The 15148-nt window shown below is 38.3% G+C and overlaps 1 protein-coding gene across 2 annotated transcripts in view; it reads left to right on the forward strand.

Annotated features, from left to right (window-relative positions):
- The window catches only part of AK5 (adenylate kinase 5), a 214700-nt gene that overhangs the window by 61813 nt on the left and 137739 nt on the right, over positions 1–15148 (forward strand). The window lies entirely within an intron of this gene.

Below are 15148 nucleotides of genomic sequence, written 5' to 3' on the forward strand. Positions count from 1 at the left end.
TCCTGACCTGCCCACTGCTCCCCTCAGCAGTGTACTTTGTAAACTGGCCTGTTCTGCTCCCCACTCTGTCTCTGGTGAATCCTCCCACTGTCCCTGGACCTCTGGCCTGTAACCCAATTCTGTATGCATAAATAAATAAATCTTAAAGAAAAATGAACAATGATGTAAGAAAATAAATACTTTTTTTAAAGATATATTTACTAAGTGAATAGATCAAATAATGGGTTGTTGATTATATGATGATCCTCATTAAATGTGTGTATTTATACATGTGTAATATGTATCATACACTTATATTACACACATATATATAAGAGGTCGATATATAGGGGAGAAGATAGTCAAAAAAGACTTTTCTGCTTTACAATCTTTTTTTGACTCTTCTTTGCACTTAATCTTAGGTAACATCTTGAATTATACATCAAATCTTTATTTTGTTTGTTTCACTACTCTCATAGGTAAATTTGAATTCTTCAAATAATGCAAGTATCCAAAATAGTATACAATCTCACTAAAGCAAAGCTCCTTGAAAGAAAATACTTTGATTGACTTCTCTCCCACCGATACCCCAGATTCCTAGAACACTCCCTGGCACATACTAATAAATATTTGTTGAATGAGCATAAATTTAAACCAACACCCTAATCACATCTTGATTTGATGTCATCAAGAGAAGAATCTAGGGAGAAAAAAGAACATCTCCATATAAATGAAAACAGCACCATTTATCAAAGGGAAAAATTGGGGCTGGTGACTATAAGGTCAGAAGCAAAGTAGTCAGAATTCTAGTCCATTACCAGGTTTGACTTTGCACAAGTAATTCAGACTCAGGGCTCAGGTCTACGATCAGGAAACCAAAATTCATAAAATCCATCTCCTATGTAAGTGTGATATTATCATTACTGTTTTTATGGAACAGTTTTTCCTCACTGTCTGAAAATAGATCATTCCTGTTTGGTATTGATTTGGTAGGTTCCTTTTTGGGTCTGGGAATGCTGTTATCATTGACTTATATGGAAAATTTTTTGAGCATTTCCCAACCCAAAAGTTAACCTACCAAACAGGAACATTGTACTTTTGCACAGTGGAGGAAGCTTGTAATCCCTTCCGTCCTGGCCAGACATTTTATAGCAAGCACATCTGCTGTGCTGCTTTCTCATCCTGATTTTTTTACTATATTGAATTGCTGGCAAGAGAGAAATTCCTATATTCCAGTGGCAATTTTTTAAGGCTCAGGAAGGTGGCTGATACAGCTTCTAGAAATGATGAACTAAGAAAATTGAATGCAGTTTAACAGTCTGAAAAAAAGCATTGCCAGATTTGTCACCAGTTAGAAAAGTCCTGTAGAAGCAATTTGATAGACTCTTGGTTTTGATTTATCTCTTTTCTCTTTTCTTTTCCCAATTTTGCTGTCTCTCTTTCATAAAAATTTTCCCCTTTCCTCCCTCTCTGAGGATGACCTCAATAGTCATCAAGAATGTTGACTGCCCTTTTCCTATACTTTTCAAACCTGTGTCATTCAGAAACCCAACTGAATTTCTTATATATTAAAGGAATCCCAAAGTAGGGAAATGCTGTAAGTGACTCAGTGGTAAATATGACATTAAGAAAAAGGTACTGTGTGGCCCTCCCTGGTGGCGCAGCGGGTTAAAGCACTGCACTACGAAGCTTAAGCCACTTCTGCATGAGTTCGATTCCCGCCCGCCCCGGAGAAGTCCACATGGCGAGGCAGACCTCTCCTGACCCGCCCGCTGCTCCCCTCAGCAGTGTACTTCATCGATCTGCCTGCTCTGCTCCCCAATCTGTCTCTGGTGAATCCACTCACCCTCCGCATCTCTGGTCTGTATCCCAGTTCTATATGAGTAAATAAATAAATCTTTAAAAAAAAAAAAAAAAGAAAAAGGTACTGTGTTATGGTGTGCCAACGTCTGGCTTTGAAAGCACAAAGGCCAGAATTTAAATCCTGATGAGGATTTAATCTGTAGTACACTCATCTATAAAAGGAGGATGGAGTTATCTGATTTGCAAGATTAATTAAGGATTAAAACTAATATGAATAAAGCAGTCATGTCACATGGGTGGTGAAATCAATAATATCTGTAGTTTTTATTGTTGGCCATAGTTACACCCAAAACACTAGGAAATGCCACATGATAAGAATGAATAACAAACAAGTAGAGTAAAAACGAAAACAATGAACAGCTATAAACCAGAGATATTTTATGGGGGTGGGAGGAAGAATGGGATCAGAACTGGGGTGGGAAGAGTGCACTGGACTGTGGTGATGGCACACTGTTGAATTGGTGTTGGGAAGTCTATGGGGATTACAAGTGAGATGGAAAAATGCACAAAATGAAGAATGATGTAAAAGAATAAAAATATAATAATGAAATAAAAAATAGTGAGTAATAGCTTGCATTTGTTAAGCACTTCATTATGCCAAACAACTGCATGCAAATATATTTGGGGAAGATGACATCGACCTAGTAGTAAAACCTCCCCATCATGTGCTCAATCATGCCGAAGTCACCCATTCAAAGTGATGGATTCCTTGAGGAAACTGATATCCCAGCCTGAAAGCTACTCATTACTTTTTTTTTTTTTTTAAGATTTATTTTTTTATTCATACAGAACGGGGCCAGAGATGGGGAGGGTGAGAGGATTCACCAGGGACGGAGTGGGGAGCAGAACAGCCAGATCGACGAAGTACACTGCTGAGGGGAGCAGCGGGCGGGTCAGGAGAGGTCTGCCACGCCATGTGGATCTCCTCAGTGGCAGGCGGGGATCGAACTCATGCGGATATGGCTTAAGCTTCTTAGTGCAGTGCTTTAACCCACTGCGCCATCAGGGAGGGCCAGCTACTCATTACTTTTTAAAATAAATCAAGAGACAACACGAACAGTTACTTATTTTAAGGAAGACATTTTTTTCAGAAGAAATGTCAGCCACGAATCTGTCTTGGCAAATGCACGCTGTATTATTTTCTAACATTTTACTTCTTAACATTGGCAAGTAGAACTGCCTGAAGGATGAACAGCTTTCGTTTCTATCAAGAGAAGGAGAAATGGAGTCTGTTTACTTCTGTTTTTAATTCCCTTTATGTAAAAATCTCATGCTTTTTAAAACAAGTAATATTTATGGAGAGGTTCTGGGCACGTGCGTGTAAGCGTGTGTGTAAGCGCGTGTGGTGGGTAGATGCTGGGGGTGAGGGATGCAGACGAGTTTGTGGAGAAAACAAAAGTTAGCCATTATTCTAAAGCCTAGAAATAACCACTGTTAATTAACATTTTGGGTCATTTCCTTAAAGTTTTTCTGTGATATTTTGACAATATGATTGCTAAAATCATATTGTACTCTGCTTTTAGGAATTTATTTATTTTTACTTAAAATAACATTGTGGGCATGATTGTAAGACATTGGTTGGGAAATTTATTTACCTTCTCAAAGCTCCACTGAATTGAGATGAAGCCCATGAAAAGGATGTGAGAGTCCTTTGAAGTCACAAATGAAATTTTTACTTATTCTGGTCTGCATGTCTTCAGGCTTATAGTTAGGAAGCATCTGCAGGTCACTGTGGAGAGACAGCAAAAACCCAAGACAGCTCCTGATCCCAGAGAGTTTGCAGTCTGGTCCCAGAGATGAAACTAAAACATGAAAACATTAGAGAAAGGCCGAAGATTAACATTTCCTTTTGACTACAAGTAGAACTTTGCCTTAATTATTTAAAAAGTGTTCTCAGATCTTGAATCCCTTCTATCCTTGGCTCTTTCAATTTTAAGATGAGTCATGCGTCAGAGAAATTTTTTTCTTATCTCAGACATGGTTATAATTTTCCCCACAATAACATGATTTGCCAATTGAATAGTAAATTTTCAGCCCCCTCAAAAAATAAAAAAAGAGGAAAGAAGGAGCTTATTTTTATGAATTCAGATCATTTATAAAGATTGGTTTAAGTTAAAACTGATTATTTATATAGAAGGGGAAAATCCCCTTTACTCAAAAAAATAAAAATAAAAAATATATAAAATCAGAGCAGAGCTCTTCAAAGATTCTGCTATTTTATGTTATAATTTTTTAACTATTTCTTTTTGTGCAAGCCAATAAGGGACATTTTTGCATAAATATCATGATGCTATGAAAAAATTCATTTGTGTTTGGCTATGTCTAGAAGGTGAAATTAAGAATGATTTTTCTTTTACTTTGCCTTTCAACAGATTTTCTACTTTCATATATACTCTGTTGAAAACCTAACAAATGAATAAAAATTATTAAAAACTGTACATGCTTAATGATCAAAAATAATTGGAAATATAAATTAAAAAGTGAGAATATAAATAAGAAGTGAGAAAATTCAGTTCAAACTAACTGAATAAACAAAATAGAGCAATATGATCACTGCAGGAAACTAAAAAATATTTTCCAAAAGGGAAAAGTGGATAGTAAACTTATTTGAACTTCATAAAATTTCCCAGATGATTCATTAGTTTTCATATTGTTTATTTGTGTTTCATGGTATATCAAACAGTGGCAATTTTTTTCCTCCCTCCATGAAATATCCTAGGAATTAATGTCGTCAAAATAATTAGCATTGTCAAAAGCAAAAATTTTGTCAGAGCCAAGAACTGAATAAGTATACCAAAAGATGAATCTTGGATTAACTGAGGCTCAGAGATATATTGGTAATTGGCCAAATAGAAAGTTTGTTAAGATTTACAAGAAGATGCATGAAAACATGGGAGCAGGTAAGTTAAACTGTCAACACAAATGAAGAAAATGAATTCCTTTTTATTTCCATTTTTGATTGAGGTAACATTGGCTTACAGTATTGCATATGTAAATGAATTTTCTTAAGACCTAACCTATAGAAAGCACTAGATTGTGTTTCCATTTATTAATACAGTGAGTATGTATTATTGTTGGTGAATAGACATTAAATAAATAACATTTCAAAATGATCAACAAAGAATGTTAAAAAGGAATCACCTCTTAAGACTGTTAGAAGAAGATGAAGTAAGGGTGGGAAGAAAAAGTGGCTCAAGCTGTGGGAGCAAGGAGAATTGAACATCAACGAAACTAAATTAAGTATTCTAGAGGCCTTCCCTGGTGGTGCAGAGGGTTAAAGCACAGCACTGTGACACTGGCCGTGGCAGCTTGCAGCTTCAGTACAGTTTGATCTCTGCCCCAGAGGTGACCCACATGGGGCGGCAGACCTCTCCTGACCTGCCCGCTGCTCCCCTCATTGATCTGTCTGTTCTGCTCCCACACTCTGGCTATGGTGAATCCTCTCACCGCCCCTGGACCTCTGGCCTATACCCGGTTCTGTGTGCACAAATAAATAAATCTTTAAAAAAAAAATAAAAGTGCTCCAGGAAGGGAGTAGTTAACTGTTCAGGGGTGCCTCTGTGAAAAATTAAGCAAGATAATGACTGGGGAAAGTTATTCATTTAAGTAATTGGAAGGTAGCTCAAAAAATATCATCCATTGCTTGTTTGGTGCATTGACAGAGAGAAATGCCAGATTGGAGTAGGCAGAGGATTAAGTGGGAGGCAAGAAAATGGAACTGGGTGGGCAGGTGTCAGCAACTGAAGACTATTGACTGTGAAGGGAAGAAGAAAAATAAAGCAATAGTTAGTGGGGAAGTGGAAAAGAGGGAAGAGATTTTGATTGGTTTAATTTGATTTGATTTGATTGTTTTTGTTTTGTTGCATTTTGTCATGGAGGAGAGGCTTAAATGTATTTCCATGTTGATAGAAGAGACTCCATTTAAAGAAAGAAACTGGCTCTGAAACCATGACTGTAAGCAACCTTACCTGAAAATCTAGAATAATTCAAAACCAGCAATTCAACTGTCAACAAACACATGTAAACTCTATATAGGCCAGAGTAAAAAATGAACACAAGAAATTCCTTGCCTTTTAGAAGCTATAGATTGATGGAAGCTAAGAAGATTGTCCAGAGAAGTAAGAGGCCACATAATTAATGTGTCAAAGTGAAATCCAGAAGAAAATTATCAGAAATAAGAATGAACAGTACTAATCCTCAAGCCAATCTGAACTCTTATCTTCCAGCCTGGTCATTCTATATGTAATCTTAGTTCGGCTTGCCAAGCTTTATTCCTGTGTAGCCCATTCTGTTCCTTTCTACTTTTTAGATCTTCTTTTGCTGTCCTTTGTTATTTCACCTCTTTTCCCTGACCACATGTTTTTACTGGGAGGCGATGTGGCATTAAGGGAGGAAAAACTGACTTTTCTCTCAGTGACACTGAATAAATTCAGATTCAGTCACTTTCTATCTTTATGACCTGAACAAGTCCTGTATCTAGTTTATCATTTCTTGAATCAGGAGATAAATTGTTCTCTGAAAGTTGCTATCACAAGTAAGTAAAATATATAGAATGCAACTAAAACAGTTAGAACTCAACTATGTGTGTTAGAATCAGGGCTCTGCTGTGACATTTTAGGCAGATTACCTACCCATAGTTCTGATTCCTCCTCTGTAAAAAGGAATTCCTCACTGAGAAAAAAGAACAATAAGGAAAAATGAGGCAATATAAACAAAGTACTTAGAATAACACAGGATACATATAAGCATTATGTTTGTTGTTTAATCATTTTCTTTACTGTATTATCACAGTGAAAAATAGTTTGCCTACTAAAATGTTTGCTACTCACCTTCTAGGAATATGAGCAGTATTGTTAATTTTTTAAAAAGATTTATTTATTTATGCATACAGAACTGGGGTACAGGCCAGAGGTGCAGGGGTTGTGAGAGGATTCACCAGAAACAGAGTGGGGAGCAGAACAGGCAGACTGACTGAAATATACAGCTGAGGGGAGCAGCAGGTGAGACAGGAGAGGTCTGCTGCGCCATGTGGGTCAGCTCCCTGGCTGGGGATCAAACTTGTGCTGAAGTGGCTGCGTCTAGCTTCATAGCACTATGCTCCAACCCATAGTGCCGCCAGGAAGGGCCCTGTATTGCTAATTTTTAAGTAACTTTACTTCAGTGAACCCAAAAACCTCTTTTGCATTCTTTTGATTTTTCTCTTCATTGCGTGTGTCTAATAGTAAACTGTGCTATGTATGCTTTCTCAATTATAGTTCAATACTTTGATATTTTTAAACAGACACTATCTGCCCACACTTATAAAATGATCTGGAATGTCACAACATTATCAGTTATCAGAAAGGTATTACTGTAGCACTCTAATTCCTAGCTTGTATTTCCTTATCGCATATATATGATGTAGATAATTAATTATTATTGTATATATCATATATATGGTATAAAACAGATACATATTTTATAAATTATAATAATATTAAAGCATTAGGTTTATAATTTAAATTATAGTTATAAATTATGCAAATTAAGATTTGTTTAAAGTACTCTAACAGAAAACTTATTCTAAACTTATAATAGCCAACACAAAGCTCTCCTATCATCCTGCTGGGTGTATATTGTAGTAGGCCCACAAGAGGGATGAGTGCACCCTGGACAGCAGAGCGAGCAGCAATTTTTGCCACCCAATCAGCTGTTCTGTTGCCCTTTGCCGTGTCAGACCACCATCTGGTGGCCAGGATAATGATCACTGCTACCACTGATGGTGATGCTAATGTATTTAGCAAGGCCAGGATTTCCAGTGGGTGCTTAACATCTTTGTTACTGCTGTAAGAAGTCCTCTATCCTTCCAAATGGCCCCATGCATGTGAAGAATCTTGAATGAGTACTTAGAATCAGTGTATATATTGACGTGTTTACCTTTAGAAAGTTCCAAGGTGCGGGTCAGGGCTATTAGTTCAGTTTTCTGTGCTGATGTACCTGCTGGAAGGGCCTTAGCTTCTATGGTGTCCTAGAGCATATCCTGCACATCGACGGGCCTTGGTCCATGAAGCTGCTGCCATCTGCAAATAGTTCCCAGTCTGGAATAGTGTATGCAGACACACACAAAAGGGTCAATGGGTTTATTTATAAAAGGGCAAAGGAAAAGGAACAACCCAGGGAAAGAGTGTGAGATGCAAAATAACTGGAATATCTTACTGGCTTGGCTGACTTGGAGCTCTGGCAACAAACTTACTGAAGCCCCCAGTCACACGGTCTGGAGAGCCATTTCCCGAGAGAGAAAGCACTGTAGCAAGTGGCGTCCTGTTTATCCCCCAAAGTCCCAGAATTCCTGCTAAGCTCCGCCCTTGGGTTCTCGCAGTTCTCTCCCTGGTACTGCTGGGAGTTGTAGTTTCCAATTACTGGAGCTGGGGTAGAGTCCAGAATGCTGGGGTGGAGTCCACAAAACTGCAGAGTTCTTTTAGGACATCCTTCCCTTTAACAATACTGTTGCAAATGGCAAGAGGTCATCAATTTTAGTAGCTAAGTATTATTACTTTGTGTGCGCACACACACACATTGTACACACACACAGACATACACTACATTTTCTAATAAACTCATGTGTAATCGGGTGTTTAGGTTGCTTTCACAATTTGGCTAATGTAAACAGTGCTTCAGTGAATTTATGCAATGTGCATAAATTCCTTTGAATTAGTGTTTTTTGTGTCCTTAGGATAGATGCCTAGAAGCAGGATTACGGAGTTGTAAGGTAAATCTATTTTTAACCTTTTGAGAAACCTCCATACTATTTTCCATAAGGACTGGTTCAGTCTACATGCCCACCCACAAAAGAAGAGGGCCCCCTTTTCTCTACATCCTCTTCAGATATGCAATTCTCTGATGACAACTGATGATGAGCATTTTTCCAAGTACCTACTGGCTTTCTGCTTATCTTTTTTTTTTTTATTTTAAGATTTATTTATTTATTCTTACAGAACTAGGGTACAGGCTAGAGATTCAGAGGGTGAGAGGATTCACCAGAGACAGAGTGGGGAGCAGAACAGGCAGATGGACGAAGTGCACTGCTGAGGGGAGCAGTGGGCGGGTCAGGAGAGATCTGCCAGCCATGTGGATCTCTCGGGGCAGGCGGGAATCGAACTCATGTGGAAGTGGCTTAAGCTTCTTAGTGCTGTGCTTTAACCTGCTGCGCCACCAGGGAGGGCCTCTGCTTATCTTCTTTGGAGAAACTTCTATTTAGCTCTTCCAGTCATTTTTAATTTGGGCTGCTTGTTTTCTTGATTTTGATTTATTTGAAGATCGCAGATATTAGCTCCTTGTCAAAAGTAGGTGGCTCTTTGTAGGAAGTATGACATCAAGATAGTTTTTCCTACGCAACAGGGTATTTATTCATTTTTATACTAGCTTCCTTTGCTGTGCAGAGATTTTTAGTTTTTAGCATAATATTCATACTGGCTGGGAATGTAAATTGTTGCAACTTTGAAAAGTAACTTGGCAGATGTACCAAGAGCTTTAGGGTCATGTTCACCCTTTGATCCAATAATTTCACTCTTAGAAATCTGTCTTGATGAAATGACCATAGATTAAAAAAAAGTGTTTTGAGTAAGAATATTCATCAAAAATACATTCACTTCCTTAATGATCTCATCTCCAATCTGCCTATAAATTCTCTAAACACTACTGACTCCCAAATTCTCCAAGTTTAAGCTGCTTAGATCCAGCTACCCACTTGGCATCTGCACTTGAATGTCTAACAGCATCTCAGACTCCACATGTACAGACTGACTCCTACCTGCTCACTCCCTTCACCACATACACCATTCTACCCCAATCTTCTCCATTATAGCTGATGGCACCTCTCTTTACAGCAGGATAAACACTCCCTAATCTTGAATTCCTTCTCTAGTCTTATAGTCCACACCCAATATGTCAACAAATCATGTTGGCTCTCCCTTCAAAATATACCTAAAATCCTACCACCAGGGCAGCCCTCCCCCAAGACTTCTGTGACTATGTAGGCATTTTTCACAAGCTTTTTCCTTTCAAAAGCAGCATCTCTCAGCCCTCCCTGCTGGTGCAGCGGGTTAAAGCACAGCACTGAGAATCTAAAGCCGTTTCCGCATGAGTTCAATTCCTGCCTGCCCCGGAGGTGACCACATGGCGTGGCAGACCTCTCCTGACCCGCCCGCTGCTCCCCTCAGCAGTGTACTTCGTCGATCTGCCTGTTCTGCTCCCCACTCTGTCTCTGGTGAAGCCTCTCGCCGCCCCTGAGCCTCTGGCCTGTACCCCAGTTCTGTATGCACAAATAAATAAATCTTTAAAAAGAAAAAAAAAGCAGCATCTTTCTGCTCTCCATTCTCCTTTTCCTAATAGCCTTGTATTTTTAAAATGTAAAAAAAAAAAAATCTACAACTAGGACCTCTACCACTACCTCCCTATCCAAGTCACACCCTTGCTCTCCTGGATTATCATAATAGAATCCAACTGGTCTCCCTGCTTTGTACTTTGTCTACTTAGAGCCTAACCACAAAGCAACCTGAGGAAACATTTTCTAAAACCAATCCAATTACGTCAATCATTTGTTCAAATCTGTTAATAGTATTTCATCTCAGAGTAAAAGCCAGTGTTTCATGTCCTAGGAGGTCCTGTGTACCTCTCTGACATCATCCTTCCTCTTTCCCTTTTGCTTATATCTCTCCACTAAACTATCTTCCCTACAGCTCTCAGAATGCCCAAGCACCGTTCCACCACGGTATTTTGCTTTTGTCTGGAATTATCTTCACTGGTGTCCCATGGCTTGCTTCCTGCCCCCTCCACTCATGATTATGTTCAGATGTCAACTCCTTGTTAAAATTTTCTTTGACCCACTACTGAAACTTGCAGGGCCTCCCCGGTGTTGCAAGGGTTAAAGTCTCAGCATTATCTATCTATCATCAGCCACTGTGGCAGGAGCTCAATCCTTGGCCAGGGACCTGACCCACATGGTACAGCAGACTCCTCTTGTTCTGCACCCTACTCTGTCTCTGGAGAATCCTCTCACCCTCTTCACCTCTGGCCTACACCTCAGTTCTTGTATGCATAAATAAATAGTTAAAAAAATACAAGCACTCTGGCTCAGCATTATTTTTTCTAAACCTTTTAACTTACTTAATTCATTATCTACCTCTCCTCTATAACAGAAGTTACACTGATGCAGGGATTTGTTTGTTTGTTTGTTTGTTTTATTCATTGCTAAGTCTCAGAACAGTGTATATAGTCCATGGTGGGTTTTCAATTAATAGTTAGTGAAAGACTTAATGAACTACAAGAACAAAAGAAAGGAAATAAAGCCCAACAAGAGAATCATTAAATACATTGTGTCACATTCAACCAGTAAAATATTTAAGGACATTGAATCATATTTTCAAAGACTTTTAATACCATAGAAATGTGCAAAATTTAAAATTACCCTATTTTTTAATCTTGAAAGAAATATAAAAAAAATTAACTCCAGTTATTTGTTTAACAATATTAAAACCAATCTATTTGTCTTTACTGTGATTGTCTTTTGTTTCAAAATATCACACATAAAGTTTTTATAGACAGGTATTTTGTTTTGTTTTCAAAAACTGTATAATGGAGATAAGATTATCATTGTCATCAGCAGCGGCATAGGTGTTACTTATCAAGGGTGTCCAAGACATTTTTTTAAAGGTTTGGTTATTTATTTATGGTTACAAGAGCTGGGGTGTAGACTAAACATGTGGGGGAGTGAGAGGATTCACCAGAGACAGAGTGGGGAGCAGAACAGGGGGACTGACTGAAATAGTCTGCTAAGGGGAGCAATGGGCAAGACAGGTGAGGTCTGCTACGCCATGTGGGTCACCTCCCTGGTGGAGCATCGAACTAGTGATGAGGGGCTGCTGATATCCTCAGAGTACTGAGACTTAACGCTTTGCACCACCAGGGAGGGCCAAGAGTGTCCAAGACTTTATATCCAGGTCTCAGTCTTTTTATGTCTTCAGAAGGAAACCATGTTTTTGGTTCATATCCTACTTCCTCTCTTCAGACCTCCATTTGTTCATCTGGAAGGTGGGTTAACTGTATCTTCAGAGAAGGACATCCAAATTCAATGGGATTATATGTATAAAGCATATAGTCCAATGCCCAGCACATTGTAAATCCTCAGTAATTTGAAGGTGCTATTCTTTGTTGTTGTTGTTGTTTGTTTGTTTAGTTACCATCTCTCATCTGTTTAATAGCCTTTCACTCTAATGTGGATATGACTGTTACATTTAGGCACATAACAGGTGAGTGACAGAACTTCTGTCTGCCTAGCTGTCAAATGTATCCTCTCCACCGGACCATTCTATCTCTACCCCAGTAATCAAGGTTTTACTTTTACTGTGAGTACCAATGCTATGGAGTTATATACTCTGTTGCTTGATTTTTGACACTCTGCTTTGGATGAATGTGTGAATAAAAACCATATGTCTTAGAGTTACATTATCAGGAAGAAATGTGTGATTTTAACTTGTGGACAATTTTCAGTTTAAAATATCTCTGCTCTTTAAAAGGTCACATCTTAATGGCAAGGATTGTCACTGGGCTAAAACGCTGACAAGTTACTCAGTAATTTAAAATTGGCTTTTAAGCTTATTGTGTTCCAAGCAGAGATTTAGGATTTTCCCTATTTCTTAAAGGATGACAATTGATGCCTATTAGCCTTCACCCATCATTGTGAAATGCCAGGGATGTGTCTGCCTGAGTAGTATCTTCACACTAGATTCAGAGTGGTGGAAACACTATAGCTACTTTTTGTTGGCTTTTGGTTCCAAAATTCATTATTCTCAAGAGAACTCAGGACATGATCATAGAGGGTTCTTTCTCTTCTGATTGAATAATATGATAACACTTTAATTGCTATACTTGTATATCTAAACATTAATATATGTAATCTTAATAATCTGGTTTTCATGTAATAATCAAAACTGATCTGCGTTACCCTTTCATCAGCCTATACAATTTGCCATTTGTACCCGGCTAACAAATATTTGGCACTCATTTTCATACTATTCAAACCCTTATGCAAAGGGTTTGTTCATTTTACAGATGAGAAAGTGAAGGCTCAGAAAAGTTTAAAATCAGATAGAGTGACCCTCTCTGGTGTGCAACAGGTTAGGACGCAGCACTGCAAGCTAGTCACAGCCGCTTCAGTGAGACTTTAATCCCCGGCCCCAGAGGTGATCCACAAGGCGCAGCAGACCTCTTCTGACCCTCCTGCTGCTCCCCTCAGCAGTGTACTTTGTCGATCTGCCTGTTCTGCTCCCCACTCTGTCTCTGAATCCTCTCACCACCCCTGCACTTCTGGCCTGTACCCCAGTTCAGTATGGATAAATAAAGAAATCTTTTAAAATAAAAATTGGATAGTGTGTGATAAAGCCAGACTCCAATCAATATCTAATTCAAAGGAGTATTCTTTCATCAATACATAACTTCAAATTTACTCCAATGAATATATAGCAAGATCTACTTTTAAAACATGATAAAAATCTAAATTTTTAAAGAAGTGTTATGTAGCAGGTTAATTTTTGAGTAAAAAGATGCTAATTTTATCTTCCTTCTTCAAATACATAATGTATACATCTTTTATAATGTTGTAGGCTCTCCTACAGTTTTTTAAGTTAATACAATATTCTGCTGTTGTCAGAATCTATATCACATGTACAGTTTTTGTATCTTCTTTATCAATTAAATATAAAAGTCATATTAACTTCATCCTCTCTCATCTGTGTATGTGAAGACAATATGTATCCCTACTGCCTTTTGTATAAAGTGTACATTTTTAATATAAGAAAAGCAAATTACTTACAATAAGAACCTATTATATTCATATTAAGATCACCTGTATTATAAGGAAATCATATTTTTACCTCAGAGGTAATCATTACATTTACTTATTTTGTTGATTTTTTATTAAGGTAACATTGGCTTAAAACACTGCATCACAGTTCAGCATCAATATATCCTATATTATGACTGTCACAAAAAGGTTAGTTTCTACCATCACCCATACCATGTAGCTCCTTTTTCCATTTTCCCCACCTCCCACTTTCCTCTTTCCCCTGATAAACAATATTTTGTTCTTGTATTCTAAGCATTTGTTTCTGTTCTGCTGTGTTCCTGTGTTTGTTTTGTTTCTTTATCTTCCACAGGAGTGAAATCATGTGATGTTTGTCTTTCTCTGATTTATTTCATTTACTAGTCATTACTTTTAAAAGCTCGTAAACATGTAAGTAGTTTCAAGAGGCATTTTGACAAAAGCGTTTGTGATAATTTCACCATAAATTGTTAAAGGAAAATAGACAGATGTTATAGTTTAGCACACAGTGATGCCCTTCAAAAACACACACTTTGAAGTCACTTTTCGTACATGCTGTTGCCAATAATGACTTTTATTATTGCTGAGACATAGCAATTATATCTGCTTTGAGAACCCTTGTAATTTCTACATACTGCTTTTCTTTCCAAAGCTGCTGGGAAATACTTTTCTCAAGAGCCAGTTTCTTCCCATTGTAGATGGAGTCTATGTGACAGGAGACGCTTGCAGCGAGTCTGGGATAAGAGATCAGGCAGATGTCTTTTTCACCACTCTGGTCCCACCCTGCTGGTTCTCACCTGTTCATGCCTGTCCCAAGCAACGGGTCCACAGCTTTTGTTTTCACACTTCACCTCCAGCCCTGTGGAGAATTCCAGCAGTGAGCTTGGCTGCCTGTCATTTTTTTTTTCCCATAAGCCACTAAATTTGATCAAGCCCCAAATCTCAAAGCCAAGGAAATAAATTCTCCCTTTCAGCCCTTAACAAATCATCCCCTACATTCTCTCTCTCTCTTCCCCTCCCCCTCCCCCCCACAAACCCTGGGAGTGCCAAAGCCTTCTAGGCGCCCTCCGAGTCAACCTTCACAGCAAACAGAAGTAATTGCAAAATCAACTATTTGAATTACAATTTATTTTCCAACTTCACCGGTCGTGACTGTGAGTAATGCACTAGGTCTTAGTGGATCAAGATAGCCAGAAGCAATGGTGGAATAGGATACAAATGTTGTATGCCAGTCCTCCTTCTGGTTCTTCTGCTATGTAATACAGTCTCTTGTAACTGCCTAGCCACAGAATGGAAGGAAAGGAATATTTCACCTCACCTTGTGCTCAAGTTAATGATGACTGGCCTTTCTTCATTCTCTAACTCCTTCCTAAAGGCTTCCAGTTCTGCATTTTTATTCTTTTTCTCTTAATCACTAATGTATAGCTGGATGTCACTATTTATCACCTG

The sequence above is a fragment of the Condylura cristata genome, unplaced genomic scaffold (genome assembly GCF_000260355.1).
Source record: "Condylura cristata isolate star-nosed mole 26May11 unplaced genomic scaffold, ConCri1.0 scaffold00008, whole genome shotgun sequence".
Taxonomy (NCBI): Eukaryota; Metazoa; Chordata; class Mammalia; order Eulipotyphla; family Talpidae; genus Condylura; species Condylura cristata.